The sequence below is a fragment of the Mirounga angustirostris genome, unplaced genomic scaffold (genome assembly GCF_029215605.1).
Source record: "Mirounga angustirostris isolate CCGP_5_RB_7025 unplaced genomic scaffold, mMirAng1.0.hap1 SCAF_5, whole genome shotgun sequence".
NCBI lineage: Eukaryota > Metazoa > Chordata > Mammalia > Carnivora > Phocidae > Mirounga > Mirounga angustirostris.
Window position 1 is genome coordinate 45,712,620 of NW_026991713.1, and position 17,938 is coordinate 45,730,557.

Genomic DNA, 17,938 nt, shown 5'->3' on the forward strand with positions numbered 1-17,938 from the left:
AGTATTTTAAATGACACTCAAATAAATGTGACTGGTTTTATTTAATACCAAGTCCTACTTAAACATATACAGCAATACAATGTCCAGTCAGAAACAAAGCACTAACAGTGAGTCAATTCCTTATGAAGAGAGAAATAATCATGTTCTGCCCTTAGAGTAGACATTCCAGAATTGAATAGTACTCACAAGATTATTTTCTGGCACCCCAGTGCTTTTATGTATGTATTTATGCATGCATGTATGTTTGTATGTATTTTTAAACTATGAAACGCTTTACAAATTTGCATGTCATTCTTGTGCAGAAGCCATGCGATCTTCTCTGTATTGTTCTAATTTTAGCATATGTGCTGCCGAATTGAGCACCCAAGTGCTTTTAGTGTTAGAAATCAAATATAGATAATAGTGACCATGATAAAACCTATTTTTCTCTTTTCTTTAATGTTTTAGCAATATTTTTTCTAGCCTCTTTACTAAGCAAAAATCCCATTAAAATATCCTTGCTTTGGGCAAAAGCTGTGAAGAATCAGGTGAAAATGGCTAAAAAAAAAAAAAACCTGGAAAGATGCTTGAGATCACAGCCAACCGGGAAAACAAAAAGTTAATTAATGATAAGTTGTCACTTTATATCCATCAAGCAGCAAAAGAAAAAAGCAACAATACACATTGCTAGTGGAGATGTGAGGAAAAGGGCACTGTCATTCACATTTTGCTGGTGGGAATAAGGATTTTAAAGAGCTTTTTTTGGACGTAAATTTAGCAACATTTCCTAAAATTGAAAGTGTATGCTTACCCTTCAATCCAGCATTTCCCTGTTGGGGAATTTAACTCATGGAGACAGGAGCTGTACCATACAGGATATAAACACAGGATTTCAACAGCAGGATTGTTTATTGTGGCAAAAAAAAGAAAAAACCAACAAAAAATTGAAACCAAACGAATACCGTTTAATAAGGGACAGTTGTTGAATAAATTAATGTATGTCTATACCATGGAATATTACATAACACATCCCCAAAAAGTGAATTGGAGCAATACTCGTTGCTTAGAAGGATTACCACAAGATACTGTTGAGGGAGAAAAGCAAGATGTGTAGAAGAGTACATTTTATGAGTCCATTTTCTAAATCATTAATCAAAAAAACTTTTATAGGCATACATTTCTCTCTATATATATCTCTTTTGTCTATACACACATTTGTATAAGGTTAGATGGTGATGGATGTATTCTAGGCTGTTAAGATGGATCGTCTAGAAGGGGTGGGAGGAATTATGGTGGTGGTAGGTAAGGTTACATAAGAAAAGTGTGGTTGAAAGAGGTGGTCACATTTATGTAAATTATATGTGTATATGCATACAAAGGAATTTTTGAAATAATGAGAGATCATTAAAATAACACATATCTCCATAGATGGAGATAAAGGAGGATGTGAAAGTTCTGGAAGAAGTCAGATAATCATGGAAGAAATTGAACTTGAGGGTTGGCTAGACCTTTTAAGAGTCCAAGGTTTCCAGCTTAAGATCAAGAATGGCAGGTTGCATTTCAATCATTTCAGGGTACTAGTGCCACCAAGTGGTGTCTGGAGCAATTGTTGGTGTCATTTTATTACCCTCCCGGTGAAGGAAACTCTTGGCTTACCTGTGCCTTGCATCGAGCGGTCTGTGGGGGGCTCCAGCTCTCCTTGGAATGAAGCACACCCCCGTGAGCCTGGCACTGATGCAAACAGGAAGTATGAGAAGAGATAGGGAGCAAATGGCTTTTGCCCTAGAGTCTGAGCTCCCTTGGTTTTTCCTCTTATCAGGTGCTCTGCTATGCCTGCCATTTACCTGTCAAGTCCCTTAAGGTGTATTTAATATTTTCTAACTACTTAGACTAGTATTACAACCTATCTATCTGACTTCTTTAATGGCCTGGTCTCTTATATAGGCTTTCTCTTTTCATTTCCACCGTCCTAGCTTGGCCTCTTGTTATTTCTTTCCTAGTGCCATAAGAATGTTTTCTTGGGCTTTCTCTCCTCGATGTCTGTCTGGTCCATTCCAGCCCAAACCCACTTCTGTACTAAGCTTCCTGAAGTTATGGTCATTTAACAACACTATTCCAAACCTTTAATTATTTCTCCCTGCCCACCATCAAATTCTGACACCAGAGCACAAGCTTTTAATAGGGTGACTGTATGTCTCAGTTTGCCTGGGATGGTCCCAGGTTACTTCTGTTGTCCCAATGTAATTGTTGTGACTTTATTCACTCTCAGAAGTGCTCTGGTTTGGATAATAGATTATATAGACGTACTAGCTCTTAACTGCTTGGTTCTTCTGCCTGTAATACGTACAATAAGTAAGCTAACAGAAGAATGTCTAAAGTTTGTGGCAGATCGAGGAATCAGATCTGGGTAGAGAGCGTATCTTTTTTCTTCAAATGTTAAAAAGCTAAATATAAATTACTTGGTATTTATTACCTTATTTAAAATTTATCTTCTTTGTCATTTCAGTGACAAGTAGAATTTTTTGCTTGAACTCGAGGAAGAAAATCTATGTTTGTAGTTTTCGTGTAGCTCTCTTGGCTTTTCACAGACTCTCAAGAGTGGTTCCATTTGGGGCCTGATGAATGTCACGTTCATAATTTGTTACCCAATGTGAAGAATATTCAGCTGAGTAATGATAAAGAAATTCTAAAAATTTTGAGGAGGTAGAAGCACCAATTCTGTGAACTCCTTTAGCACAAGAGGACATAGCTTAGTCGTCAGCAGTTAGCAGAGGGCTTGAGCATTATTGCTGTTGAGAAGAATTTTGAGCAGTCTCTGACAACTTGTGGAACTGAAATGTGGGCCCTGCATTCTGGTTTAGGTTATCTTCTACTTCTGCTTGCTGTGTTTGGGTTGTAATAATAGGTTGAATATATACTGTTGAAGGAAATGCATTGCCCTTCACTCACCATCACTAGGAATATACTGTGAGGTTTTTTTTTGCAGTAGAACAGATTTTTTTTTAAAGATTTTATGTATTTGTCAGAGAGAGAGAGAGAGAGCACAAGCGGGGGGAGCGGCAGCCAGAGGGAGAAGCAGGCTCCCCGCTGAGCAGGGACCCCGATGTGGGACTAGATCCCAGGACCCTGGGATCATGACCTGAGCCGAAGGCTGACGCCCAACTGACTGAGCCATCCAGGCAAACCGAAGTAGAACAGATTTTGAGCTCAGCCACCCATTTTCTCTTACCCAGTCCTTTTCATAACCACTTAAATACATTTTCAAGACAACTAGAGGTTGGGGTCTTGAAAAGGATTTTGCATGTGAGAACTAGACCTATACAGGCTTGGAGCTGTGATCTCATGAACCCCAGGCACTCCCCAAATGACTAATTAATAGTCATTTAATGCCCATATACCTCCAGTCACAAGCAGCCCTTTTTCTTTATGGTCTAGATTTGAGCCATTCTAAAGTCCAGGAAGTTGGAGATCAATTTAAGCTATTCTTTAACTAGTTGAGAGTCATTCATTCATCATCATCCATTTATCTCCCATGTGCCCCACCAGGTTCTGAGCATACAATGAAGAACTGGTATGACTTCCGGGAGGGGAACTTTCCAGCAAAAACACATACACGCAAATCCTCACATGCTCACGCATGCACAGGCACATGCACATGCAAACACAAGGCAACTTCAGCTTCTCATGTTAATGGACAGTGAGAAACCTCCCTCTTAGCTTCTTTTCTGATGCAGCTTATTTTAGGATGCTTTCTCCTAATTACACCATCAGGAGCAGAATCAGGCTTTAGATATGATGACGCATCTACAGGTACCTGGCACTCTGTCATCCATTGGCTTTCTTTTGTACATTTCTCCTTTTTTCGCCAGAGTGTGCGTGTTTAATGGATCTGTGTAATTTAGATACAAGGGCAAGATGTTTATGCCTCATGTTTGTAAATGTGCTCCAGACTGTGAGTTCTTCCAGGTCAGGGACTGTATATTTAATATAGAGAATCTACTTCTGACCCCCTGTATTTGAATCCCAGCTCTGTCACTTTATAGCTTTGTGACCTTGGACAAATGATGTAACCTCCCTGTGCCTCAAATTGTTTCTCTGTATAGTCTACATCTTGGGTTTTAAACAGCTTTATTAAAATATAATTGAGATATCATAAAATTCCCCCATTTAATGTGTACAAGTCAGTGTTTTCTAGTATATTTACAGTTGGCAAAACCAGTCCCACAATCTAATTTTAGAACATCTTTATTGCCCCCCCAAAGAAACACTGAACCCATAAACAATCACTCCCCATGCCAGCCTACCAGTTTTTATGAGGATTAAGTGAATGACTATATGAAAAGCACTCAGAATATAATCTGGCACCTAGTAACTGCAATGTAAATAATGGCCATTATGTTCATATTATTATTAGCAATACTGTTGCTACTCTGTGCCCTCAGCCAGTACAGTGCCTGATACTTACTAGTTTCTTGCTGAATAAATGAAATGGTGGGAGAAAGTGGGAGACACCATTATTTCTTAAGCATTTTAAGTAATGATGAGAAAAATGCCCTGTATTTTGTGTATGGTACAGACATAATCAAAGGCACCACAGAATCCGTGTTAGAGCCCAATACTTTCGTGAAGAAAGATATTTTAAAAATAGGCTTTTTTGACAGTAGCTTGACAGGATGGTGTTGATGATTAAATAAAATTAGTCCAAGTCCTGAATGCTGATAAGTAGACTTGTGACCCAAGGAAAGATACCGATGCTGAGCCTCTTTCCAGTTAACCTGTAAGATGAAATTGGATTCACTGAATGATTTCTAAATTTACTCCTCTTTCTAACATCCTCTGATACTGTCTGCCAATAAGTGTCATGAGAATTTTATATATCCTTTGTATCCTAGACACAAAACCATTGACATTCATTTTATGGTCTCACTTGTTACAGTTCCACAGTGTCTTGTGTTCCCAAAGAGAACATAGGCATGGATCATCTCCATCCTTACATCCTCCATTGGCTTCCCTCTGCCTATAGGATAAAGTTCAAACCCCTTGACAAAGGATGCAGGACTCTCATGGGTCTCTTTTTGCCTGTGGAATATCTACCCTCAGTTCTCCTGGGCACCATCTAATTGATATTAGTTTGGGGATCTAATCAGATCTCAGTGCCTGCAGGCTTTGTAGGACTGCTGTTCAAGGAGTTCTCTGCTCTCCTGGCCAAGATAGCCAATTTTTTCCTGGAAATTTTCAATAAAGAGAAGGAAAGATTGAAAGTAGTTGGAAGTGGTTTGTTTCAAGCTGTTGCCAACAGGTATTATAGATTAAAGCACTCTAAGTTGCTTTTGCAACTGTTACCTGGATCCCTTCAGCTCTCCTGGATTCTTTCAAAGACATGGCTTGTTCAGTGTTTCCTTTGCTTCTGTATTCTTTTAGTTGTCTTCCCCTTTACCCTGTTCTCTTTGGTGTAAGTTGGCAAAATTTTGTTTCTCCTGACTGAAGAAAACTGCTAACCAAACAAAACTAACAAAATTCTTTTATGATCTGGCCTGTCTGATTTGCCAGATCCCATCTTCTGGTTTAGGTTCTGAAAATGGAACATACTTTCTCATGGCCTTCTGTAAGAAGAATCTTTCTTATCTGCCTAATGAATTCCTGTTCCTTCAGTGGTGGGCATTGGCACCTCTTTGGTAAGGCCCTCCCTGGCCTCTTTCCAGGCGGTTAGAGGCTCTTCCTCTCTGATCTTATTGCATTCCGTATATATGTAGCAATATTAAGAGCTGACTATTAGGGGCGCCTGGGTGGCTCAGTTGGTTAAGCGACTGCCTTCGGCTCAGGTCATGATCCTGGAGTCCCGGGATCAAGCCCGCATCGGGCTTCCTGCTCGGCAGGGAGTCTGCTTCTCCCTCTGGCCCTCCTCCCTCTCATGCTCTCTGTCTCTCATTCTCTCTCTCTCAAATAAAAAAAAATAATAAAATCTTTAAAAAAAAAAAAAAGAGCCAACTGTTATTCTTTTCTTATTTTTGGAGAGAATATTGAAGGGAACAAAAATGTGCCACCTCAAAATATGCCACTTTGGCATATTGATTATTTTGAATTAAAGTTACTTAAGAAAGAGCTGGTGCAGGAAGGACACTCTGACTCTCCTTTGTCCCCCTGGAAATAGGAAATAAATCTCTCATGTGAAGGTATCCTTCCTATACCAGGAGGGTAGAAGGCATCCTTATCACCAGAGATAGGGAATCCAAGGCCAAGAAGGCAATATAAACAAACTTCGTTACTTCTTCATTAGTTTGCTACCCCACACCCAAACTCCTTTGTTTTGTCAAATCTTGAATAATTGTTTCTTTGTCTAAACGACATAAAAGCTGCCTGCTTTGGCAGCTTTTTTGACTCACCTATCTTTGGGGCTCCAGTGCATACAATATTGAATTTATGTTTCTCCTGTTAATCTGTATTATGTCAGTTTAATGATTAGGTCAGCCAGAGAACTCACAAGGGAAGAAGGGGAAGGCTTTCTTCCCCTACAACATAGGATTAATGTGATTTTCTTCCCCTGCCCGCTCCTTTCCCCTCAACCATGGCCTATATTAGAATGATAACTACAGGGGCGCCTGGGTGGCTCAGTCGTTAAGCATCTGCCTTCGGCTCAGGTCATGATCCCAGGGTCCCGGGATTGAGCCCCGCATCAGGTTCCCCGCTCAGCGGGGAGTCTGCTTCTCCCTCTCCCTCTGCCTGACGCTCCCTCTCCCTCTGCCTGACGCTCCCTCTGCCTCTGCCTGACGCTCCCCCTGCTTGCGTGTTCTCTCTCTCTCTGTGTCAAATAAATAAATAAATAAAATCTTAAAAAAAAATGGCAACTACACGGCATAGGTTTTGTTGCTGAAATGTTTCTTCGATTTGCCCTGATTTTTTCGGTCCCAGAGAAACAGCCTCTGAATTGCTGACCTTGTTTATTGCCTCCTATTGTTTTTTCCAGTCCTTCCTCTACCTGGATTGACTAGTTACTGTAGTAAAACCAACTCAATCTACTCACTTGTTAAAATACTTGTACTACCTCTCCTTTACTTTCTGGATGGAGCCCCTTGCCCATAAATGGATAGTCACAGTCTGGTTTCTGTTGGGACTTTAAGGAAGATTCTATAACTATTTTTTTTCTTTTTTTTTTTTTTTAAGATTTTTATTTATTTATTCATGAGAGACAGAGAGAGAGAGAGAGGCAGAGGGAGAAGCAGTCTCCCAAGGAACAGAGAGCCCGATGCAGGACTCGATCCCAGGACCCTGGGATCATGACCTGAGCTGAAGGCAGACGCTCAACCATCTGAGCCACCCAGGCGCCCTATAGCTATTTTTTTTCAATGTGAGGATGTCATGGATGTTAAGGTACCCTTTTGATTTAATGCAGCCTTTTCAAGGAGAAATTATAAAGGAAAAGGCAGGTTTCTTCTGTTTTTGAAAGCAAGTATGCTAAAATGTATTCTGAGATCATGGTAGCTAGTATGTGGTTAGAATTTCCCCAAATTGAGGTCTTCCAGGTCAGCTGGAGGCCCCTTTTAGTTGTTGTGAGCAAATGCCTAACCAGAGATCTCTAGAAATGACTTTTTTTTTTCCTCTCAGCTAGTTTGGTTGTTATTTGCAGGAAAGAAAAACAGGCAAATCTTCCTTATTCTGTGGAAAACATTTAATTGGTTTAACTCCTTATGTAAGCATAAGAATATAAAAATCATTTTCCTAATGGAAAGGTTTAACTAGCTCTTTTATATTTTGATGTGTTTAAGCCCAGATCTAGGAAACTTCCTCCAGCCTGGGGGAGAAGGTGGTGTTGGGCAGGGTCCTGGATGCTTTCTGTGGGAAAGGAAGGAGCAGTGCTCTGGCAAATGACATTGCAGGTCACCAGAAAGCAAGCAGATCATCTAGGACGGTGGGACCTGCGCTCCGGCTGCTACCACAGGACAGGTGAGGACGAAGGGGTCCTTTCTCAGCAGAACCTTAGAGGGCGGCTCTTATAGTCCCCAGAACCTACATCCAAAGAAGTCCAAATCCAGAGAGTTCTATTTTTAGGAAATCAGGACCCATCTTGACCCCAGAACATTCATTTCCGTATTTCACTTTTTATTCATCATCTCTAGCAAAAAGAGATATTTTAAGTCTTGAATACTAATTTGAGTTGAACATATTATAAGTCCCCTCATCTCTACCTCTCCCCATCCTTAAAAAAAAAAAAAAGCCAATAACCAAATTGATGGCTTCTTTAAAGTCTTACACTCCTGCTGTTAGTATCAGCTGGAGTTTATACTCCCAGCATGGTGAATCTGTCATAGTAAGTTGGGTTTTGGGTTAAAAACTAAGTTTTTTCTTGGCTCATAGCTACCTCTAGCCTTAAATAGGGTGGCAGATCCTTCATACAAAGGACATCTGAGTGCAGCTTCCAAGTGTAGGGATTCCTTTACTGGGCTTCATCGCATATGACATAGTAAGGACCGTGCAACCTCCACTCTGCATCTAAGGGGAGAGGCGAGGTGAGAGGTCTCTTACAGACCTAACCAAAGGCACTCAGCTATAATGGGACCACAACTAAGAAAAAAAATCCAACAGAGTAAATTGTTTTTCTCTCCCTTTAGATTTTAGGAGAAAGAGGCAAACGGCCATAGCATAACATTACAACAGAGATTTATTTAAATTTTAAAAAACAAGCAAATAACTTTGAAGTACAATTTATATGTGTCTCCCCTCACCCAGAAGGAGAGTTACCAAAAATTTGACAATTACAAAATAGAACAGTGCCCGGAACATTATAGTAATCAATTATAATTTCTTAAGTGAATAAGTCTTGTTCTCTTTATTCATTTAGCTGCCTCCCCTACACCTTCTCAATCTTTTAGCTTCACTATTTTTTCTAATGTCCAGAATCTTATTGTTAATCATAATGGCTAACACTTACAAACTCACATAGGATTAGTATTGTTACTGAGCTATGTGTACACACATACATGTGTGTATGTGTGTTTATACATATATGTTTCCATACAATAACCCTAAGAGCTTAACAATTAGGTACTGTTATTATTCTGATTTTAAAGACAGAGGAATGAGGCATAGAAAGGATTTAAAAAAAAAAAACCTTGCAAGGCCATATAGCTGGTAGGTGACAGGATTCAACTCTAGACATTGTCACTGCTGGGTCCTCAGTTAACAAGACAAATCCCTAAATATGTTCCTCCAGGCTTGCTGAGTGAAGCAGGAAAGTGAGGTCTCTCAAGTCTCTCAAGTAAAGGGGATTGTTGTAGAACCTCAGTTTACCAGAAAGCCAATTACAATGAGCTCGATTCTGACTTTGCAAGGCTTTCAAGTAGAGATCAGCAGAATATGTCTCGTAGAGAGAGTGCCATGATTGGAAGCCTGTTCCATGCCAGATGCTGTCCTGAGCCTTCTTACAGATAGCATGTCTGGGTAGAATTCCTACTGATGTTTTACAGGTGAGAACGCTGAGGCTTGGGAAGTAGACATCACTTGCCTGAGGTGACGCTGTTGCTAGACAGCTGAGCTGGAACTCAAATCTGGGCCCATCTGACTCTAATGTGTATTTTACCCCAGGTGTTATCCCCTATTTTTTTAGGCATTTCCAATTGATCTGTCTTTCCAACACTGTGAGGGGCAATATGGTAACTGATGTGTATTCTAATGAGCTGAATGTTCCACAGAGAATTTCTGAAGCTTTGTTCTTACCACAAAATATTAGTGAAACAAACGATAGAAATTCTTGCCAAACTCAAATTGGGATTATTCCTCTTATGTATTTTTCTTGCACATGGTTGATTAGCCATTAAAACCATTACGTTTGTATTGAATAACCAATGTATTCCGGTTACAAATGTGGGGAAAAAATATAAGCAAAAGAATCTGCTAGGCAGTGAGCTCAGTATATTATTATACTGCAGATTTCACTATGGGTTATTCTGAATGAAAATGGATATATCTGAAATTATCAGTAAACCTTGACTTTCTTAATAGAGTTCAGTTGACCTTTTAGCTTAATGTTAGCCATTATTTATTAACACAGGAAGAATGCCTCAAACATTTCTATGTTTGTGAGCATCATGAAGTTTAAGGTTCTGGTTGCCAAGCGCTTTGAATTGAACAGGAGCCCAGTAAATGCTAGGGAATGAATGACAAGGATTCACTTAGCCTGAACTAAGAAACTGGCGAAGTTTAAGTGCTTCCTGCTTGTTGACCTTCTTTCTCCTTCTTGAATGCCTGATCATCCCTAGTCCCTACCTGCTGTTGCTGTTTGCTCCAAGCCCTGAGTAAGATAACCTGATCAACACTAACCCTGCTGACTTACTGAGGTTTTATTTTTTTTGGTAAGTATTTACAATTTCCAAAGGAGGTTAAAGATAAGACTGAGTGTACTGGGTAGAACTTTACTGTCCGCAATGAGCAGGAGGCCTCCGAGGCCAGTTAAACCGGTTTGGGGAGCTGGTGACTCTTGATGGACCAGATGAGCTCTTTAACATGAGAGAACACTGCATTTCATTTGCAGGTAACAGCGTGGTCTTGCCTTTACTGTGCCTGGGCTCTTGCCTTTATCTTTCCTCTGGTCTCCTGGCGATTCTGTGCCAACGGCAGGATCAGAGATCAGAGTACCTGCCATCTGGCTTAGGACTTGTTGCATTCCACTGTTTCTCTTTCTCTCCGTGCCACATGTGAGATTTTTTTTTTCACTGTCACTGTATTTACTTGGCTCAGTGTGCCTGATCCATGGACGCAATCACCATACATTAGGGAGGGTTATCAGTGCTGAGGACAATTAATAATCGCACAGTAGGACCCAAACAAACATCTCAACAGAGTCCAAATGAAAAACCTGTATGACTTCCTAACATTCATTGTGGAAATTGGCAAACTAAAGGTCTAGGGCCAAATTCGAGCCAACACTTGCTCTTGTACCCTCAGGAGCTAAGAATGGTTTTTTCATTTTTAAATAATTGAAATAAAAATCAAAAGAAGAATCATATTTTGTGGTATGTAAGAATTGTATGAAATTCACATAGCAGCGACCACAAATAACGTTTCCCTGGTATACAGCTATACTCATTCACTTACATATTGGCTATGCCTACTTTGGTATCCTAAAGTCAGAATTGAGTAGCTTCAACAGTGCCTTGCAAATCCTGAAGTATTTATTGTCTGGCCCTTTATAGGAAAAGTTTGTTGAAGCTTGATTTAATCACTCATCTGGCATCGACCAAGAGGGCTGCCTGGAAACCACCGTGCAGCCGACCCATGCCATTTTCCCCTTGAAGCTGTTTGTTTTCCCAGGAAGCTTTGCCAGCTTGATTAATTGCATCAGTCGATAGTAATCCTGGACAATCAAGCTCATATTTGCCTGTGCAGCTGAGCTGTCTAGGTTGCGTTAGTAATGGTTGTGTGTTACCAGTGCCTTAAATGGAAACAATAAGATAGAAATAGAAGGAGATGTAACTCCCAGTTAACATTATTAGTTTTATAATATGGTTTTTCTGCCTTGTATACATTTCTGTAACTGAGTTTTAAAACCATAGGGAAGAGAACAGGAAGACAAACATAGTTCTTACCCATTTGGAAAATGTGGACAAATGAAGGCCCAGAGAAGTTAAACAAGCCTCCTAACATCCCATAGCTACTGATGGTAAAACCAGGACTAGAAACCAGGCATCCTGACACCTCATTGCACTATGCTGTTCCTGGTTAATGAAACTGCCATATGTACAAGATTGTGAAGACTACCCTTATAGATTTCAGACTGGGGCTCTTCTTTTTACTCATTTCCCTGAAAAAGCAATGTAAGGGCATTTAGCTAATTTATATTAGGCCTAATCTATCCACTTTTTTTCATTAGCAGGTAACGAAACTAACAGGATCCTGGGGGAATTTTTTTTCTAACTTTTTCACTTGAGAAGATGGGATTGTTGCTAGATGAAGCTTGGAACTACTATTGAATTCATCTATGGCCCTGAGATTCTCATGCCCCATCAGTGGATCACAGATGCATACACTTCGGTTGTATACAGACCCGCCCCCCCCCTCCCCCGACAAGACCTTCTTACAATATAGGATATACTGAGGTGATGGTACACCTGTAATTACGGGGGCCGTGTACATACACTTTGCCAGCAGTTGTTTGGCAGTGTGAGTTAGAATGAATAGCTTTTGACACTGGAGTTTTTGCACTGCTAGGTTTTTATAACTATAACCATACCTCCTGGAGGTGATGAGTTTCCACTCTTCTGAATATGTCTTTGCCCAACAAAGAGACATGTGTTTGCAAAGTTGCGTCCTAGGCAACTCCAAAGGCACCATAGTGCTTTAGAGAAGAATGCAAAGCTTATGATCTTAGCTAGCATTTCTTTATATATGGAAATCCACAGGAAAGAAGAGGACCAGATGTGTGAAATTAAAGAGAATTAAAGGATTAATGGTGTACATCTAAAATGTGTGTAAATTTAGTGTCAGTATTTCCTTTAATTGATTTCCAGGGCTTAGTCTTGGCAGTTCTATTTTATTGATGGTGATTCTATGTGCATCGTATGGATGAACATCTGATTAGTTTATTAAAGCAGAGTGTATTTATGTTCATCTTAACAGCTAAAATGTTTTAATTTGTTCTTTGACTTTTGTCCATATGTCTTCTTTTCTTGTGGAAAACAGTTTGTTGGATTGTAACCAGTTTGAAACAGTGTAGTGAAGTCAGATTTTTCAAAAAATGGGAAACAGGGGGCTCTTTACCCCTTCTGATTTGGGGAATATCTACTTCTTGGCCCAATGATGTCATGATAGATAATAGGTGTAAGATTCATCACTGCATTTCATTTACTAAAGCCAACAGGGTAAATGGATACTTTTTACCTCTGCTCTGACTCCTGTCCCAGGGTAAATAATAATAGCACAACCATTATGTTGATTAGTTGTGCAAAAAAAAAAAAAAAAAAAAAGAATGACCAGGGCAAACCCTTATGAAAAAAAACAAACCCCCTTTTCTTTCCTCCTTTCCTCGGTTCCTTCCATCCATTCATTCTCTCTCCCTTTCTTCCTTCCTTTTTAACTGTTAATAGCTTGCTTGTTTTCCCTATAAAGAGTGCACTAACGTTGTTCATTTACCCTTACACTCACCTGGGAGAAACAACAATTAACTTTGAACATGGCGACAGGTGGCTGAGCAGACTTTTTGCAGATCTGGTTAATTAAGTCTAGACTGGAAATGGAACAAAAAGGAATACTCAGTAGTATTAATGTGAGAGGAGCGACCTGCATCGCAGCTGTTCTCACTAAGCTCATTGAAGATATTCTAAATGAAACAAACTGTTGGCTTTGATGAAACTGTAACACATGATGTAGCATGAAATGGGAGAAGAGTGCAAGTCTCCGAAAGTCACACAAGTGATGAGATTTTTAAATTTGTGTGCTTCCCTTGGGTGTGATGGCCTCGTATTTGGAATGTTTTGCATAATTACGAATGTGGAACTGTTTTGTACTCTAAAGTCTGTTGTGGGTTTAGCTGGTATCTGTGTGCAACTTCATTTTTATTTTCTAACAAGATAAACTTAGTTTCTAGAATCTTCCTTGTGGAAAGAAAAAGGTCTGTTAACGTAGGCATAACTCTCTGAAGATGGCTCGTATAGCATAGATATACATTCTCTGTTTTTTTTTTTTTAAAGATTTTATTTATTTGTTTGAGAGAGAGAGAATGAGAGAGAGCGAGTACATGAGAGGGGAGAGGGTCAGAGGGAGAAGCAGACTCCCCGCTGAGCAGGGAGCCCGATGCGGGACTCGATCCAGGGACTCCAGGATCATGACCTGAGCCGAAGGCAGTCGCCCAACCAACTGAGCCACCCAGGCGCCCACATTCTCTGTTTTTTGATTTCCTTAACATATCTGGATTTGGTATCTACATCAAGATAGCCTTAGTAAGAAAATATAGTTTTATACGATTTTAAGAGAAATGAATTATTCTTTTCTAACTCCTGAGGGCATGGTTTATTATTAAAATGGCCCCGTGCTACCAGTCCTTCTGTCTGCTCCAGCTGAAATAAATAAACAAGGGCCCTTTCAACAGCCAAAGAATAAGATGTGAGGAAAGTCAAAACCATAACTAAACAGTTCAGGTAATGGAAATTTCTCAGAAAACTTTTTTTTTTTTTTTTTTTGAAAAGGGAGTGCCCAAGGACAGCTTTCACATTAGTTCTACTTCAAAAACATGTCAAGGTCAGGATAATTTTCCGAGGCAAATTTTCCATAGAAAATAGTATTGTTTCCTGGTCCATCGTGAGAAAAGATCGTCCTTTGAATCTTGCAGTACAGGGAAACTCATGGTTAGCATGACTGCTTTTGCAGGAAAGAAATGAAGTTGTTCAGGGGAATGCCTTTGTCTTTTAAAAGGACCAGGCACATCTGTTTGCAGCACCCACATGGGATTATTAAACCTTGTGTTGTACAACATAAGTCTTATGAAGGAATAACTGTTGTATGATCTTATATTTATATGTAATTAATATCCGTGGTCTGTTCTTATATTACAAAAACCAATAAGCTGGTTTAACCTATCAATTCCTGCATTTAAATCATATGGAAAATAGCATGCACTTTGTGTATCTCTATATATTATACACCTATGATTTCCTAAATGGGTATGGTCAAATGGTCTCTTTTTTAAAAATAAAAAAATATTGGGGAGGTGGGAGGGGGGTGGGGCAACTGGATGATGGACATTGGGGAGGGTATGTGTTGTAATGAGCACTGGGTATTATATAAGACTGATGAATCACAGACCTGTACCCCTGAAACAAATAATACATTATATGTTAATTAATTACATGTAAATAAATAAATAAATAAAAAATATTTACCTATCACCATCACCTCCGGGCCATGTACAGAAGAGCAGCAGGCAAGAGGAACACAGCCCCTCCCAGTGTTATTCCCAGCTACAGTATTCAAAGTGTGGCTCAAAAGCTGGTTCTGTTGGTGCACTTTCTCCCAAATCATCTGGCCCCACAGTCTCAACCATGTCACTTAGCCATTCTGAATCTCCATTTTCTTTTCCATAAACAAGGATCATGGGGCGCCTGGGTGCCTCAGTGATTAAGCATCTGCCTTCGGCTCAGGTCATGGTCCCAGGGTCCTGGGATCGAACCCCGCATCAGGCTCCCTGCTCCGCGGGAAGCCTGTTTCTGCCTCTCCCACTCCCCCTGCTTGTGTTCCCTCTCTCACTGTGTCTTTCTCTGTCAAATAAATAAATAAAATCTTTTTAAAAAAGGATCACAATATCTAACTCATAGTGTTATCGTCAGATTTGATAAAGTGACATGTAAGTAGTTTCTGGCACACACATACAGATATGTACACCCAATAGACACCTACACATGGTCATCTCCAAACCCTAAAGAATTCAGGAAAGATCTTTATCACAGGAGGGGTTGTTTACATAACGTCGTAGTGGATGCTGGTTGGATTAAGGACTTGCGGGAAAAGTATTGGGCAGCAAAGAGGAGAAGGCATCTATGCCACATCTTCCACTGGACCTTTGTGCAGGTTCAAGCCCTTTCTTTAGCTCCTGGACCAAGGGAGGCAGCAGCACCTGATACTCTAGGACTCTGGAGGCAGAATGAGTTAGGTTTGCATTCTGGACTGTCACTTCAAATTCCTTAAGGTGGGGCTAGTATCCTACTTCTGTTCTAGGGTAGCTCTTACAAAAGTAATGGAAGTTAATGAATGGAAACATGGACATGGATGTGAAAAGCTCAGCACAGTGTCTGACACATTGTATATTCTCTAGCAAGCTTAGTTATTTATGTCTGAAACGCAAACAGGAATGGCTTATAAGAAAAGACACATTAATGTGAAAAAAACAAATTGAAGAGGATGGAGGCAATTGATTACATATTACATGTTGCTCCACTCATTAGGGCTATGATTTATCATTTGGAAGATGTGGCCCTATAGGACATTGTTGATGGCATCCCGGATCGATGCGGCACTAAGAAATGCATAGAAAATGTAATGTGATGAACCTATTGTTGAACTGCGGCCCTTAAGTGGAGAGTTTCCAAGGGCTGAGCTGATAGCTACCACAAGATACTGCTGTTGACTTCGTCTCCTTGAGAGATGCAAATAGGAAAAAAAAATCTTAATTATTAGAGAATACCAAAGCCCTCTTTGCTATGCTAGCAGCCAAGTCCTTCCTGAAGGGATATTTTCAGTAAGTAGATGCCTATCAGTGAGGAAGAGGGGTGTGTGTGTGTGTGTGTGTGTGTGTGTGTGTGTGTGTGTGTGTACACGGGTCCAAGCCCACATTTGCTGTTGCAGGAATGACTTGAAAAGGAGCAAGTGAATCAATCAGGGATCAGGGAGTGCGTTGACCCCATGAAATTTAAAAACAAAAATAGTGGAGACTGATTTTGAAAACCAGGCAGAGTATCCTGAATGTCTAGAAAGACTCACATGCCGTAATTCACTGGGTTTTGAGAAGTCAGGATTAGAATGTTGTGTATTCCGTTCTCCTTGCTGCCAAGATCACTTCATTTTTGTTTGTCTCCAAGTGCACTTGGCCCTCCTTGACTGGAGTTTCAGAAGAAGAGGTGTCCCCTCTCCTGGGCAAAGGTTGTGCTTTCTGGGTCAGTTCTTCGCCCCTGTCAAGGCCAGGACCCTGTTCTCTCATTGTTTCCTCTCTCATCTGTATTTTCAACCTCTCTTGATCTTCTGACCCTGCTGTTATCCCTGGCATACATGCTCAAGCCTCTCATAGATAGTTAAAACACGCAAAACCAGTGTCCTTCTTTACCTACCTCTTTGTCTTTTACCTTTCCTTTCTCAGCAAATTCATCCAAAAATCGTGCATGCTCATCTCTCCATTCTCAACTCCTATTCACTTTTAAAAAATTTAGTCTCTATTTTTACCAAAATATAAAATTTGATAAAAGTTTCAGTTTAAATGGTCAATACCCTTTCATTTTCTTTATCTTTGTATTCCTCATAGCCCTTAAAACATTCTACTCCTTGATTTTTCCATTGTCGACAATACCCGTCGATCATTTCTGTTCTATGAAAGATGAGGATTTCTCTCTTACTAACACTGTCCTTCGCACATATACTTCCAAGAACTCCCTTTCCTGTATAGTTATCTTTTAATTTTGGTGTCACATGACTGTAACTGTTAAGTGTCATTCCTAGGAGAATCACATGATAGTCTTTCCTTTGCCGCACACCTTTTTTCTATTTCCTGGAGTTAACAATTTTTCTTTCCTTCATTTGCTTATTCTTCTCTGTATTTATTTAACCCCTCTCCAGTTGTCTAAAATTGCTCTCGTTGTGTTCCAACACATCAGGGAGTCTATCCATTTTACCTTTTGCAGACTTCTCTCCTGGAGCCTTCTTCTTTTTTTTTTTTAAAGATTTTATTTATTTATTCATGAGAGACAGAGAGAGAGAGAGAGAGAGGCAGAGGGAGAAGCAGGCTCCCAAGGAGCAGGGAGCCCGATGCGGGACTCGATCCCAGGACCCTGAGGTCATGACCTGAGCCGAAGGCAGACGCTTAACCGACTGAGCCACCCAGGCGCCCCTCTCCTGGAGCCTTCTGACCTGCTCGGGTTTGGGCTGGCTGTGACCCACACCTGGCACACAGCTGGCCTTCTGGAATCTCTCTTTATCACTCAGGACTTCCTCTGCGTCGCCCTTGAGGTGGATTTCCCATCTCCACACCCTCATTTTGGTAGAATACTCCCAGTAATTTCCAGGTCAAGAATGCATGGGGGGTGGAGGGGTGCAAATATTTTGGGTACTCGCATGTCTAAAAATGTGTGTAATCTATCATCATGCTTAATTGGTAGTGTGGCTGTGTATAGAATTCTGAGTCAGAAATCACTTTCTTGGGGCGCCTGGGTGGCTCAGTCATTAAATGCCTGCCTTTGGCTCAGGTCACGATCCCAGTGTCCTGGGATCG

At 40.4% G+C, this 17,938-nt stretch overlaps 1 non-coding gene across 1 annotated transcript; it reads right to left on the minus strand.

The window, feature by feature from the left end:
• Positions 1–257: 257 nt before the first annotated feature.
• LOC123845086 (U6 spliceosomal RNA) lies at positions 258–363 on the minus strand. Its single transcript, XR_006790931.1, has one exon. It is a non-coding gene; the product is annotated as a U6 spliceosomal RNA (small nuclear RNA).
• Positions 364–17,938: the final 17,575 nt, after the last annotated feature.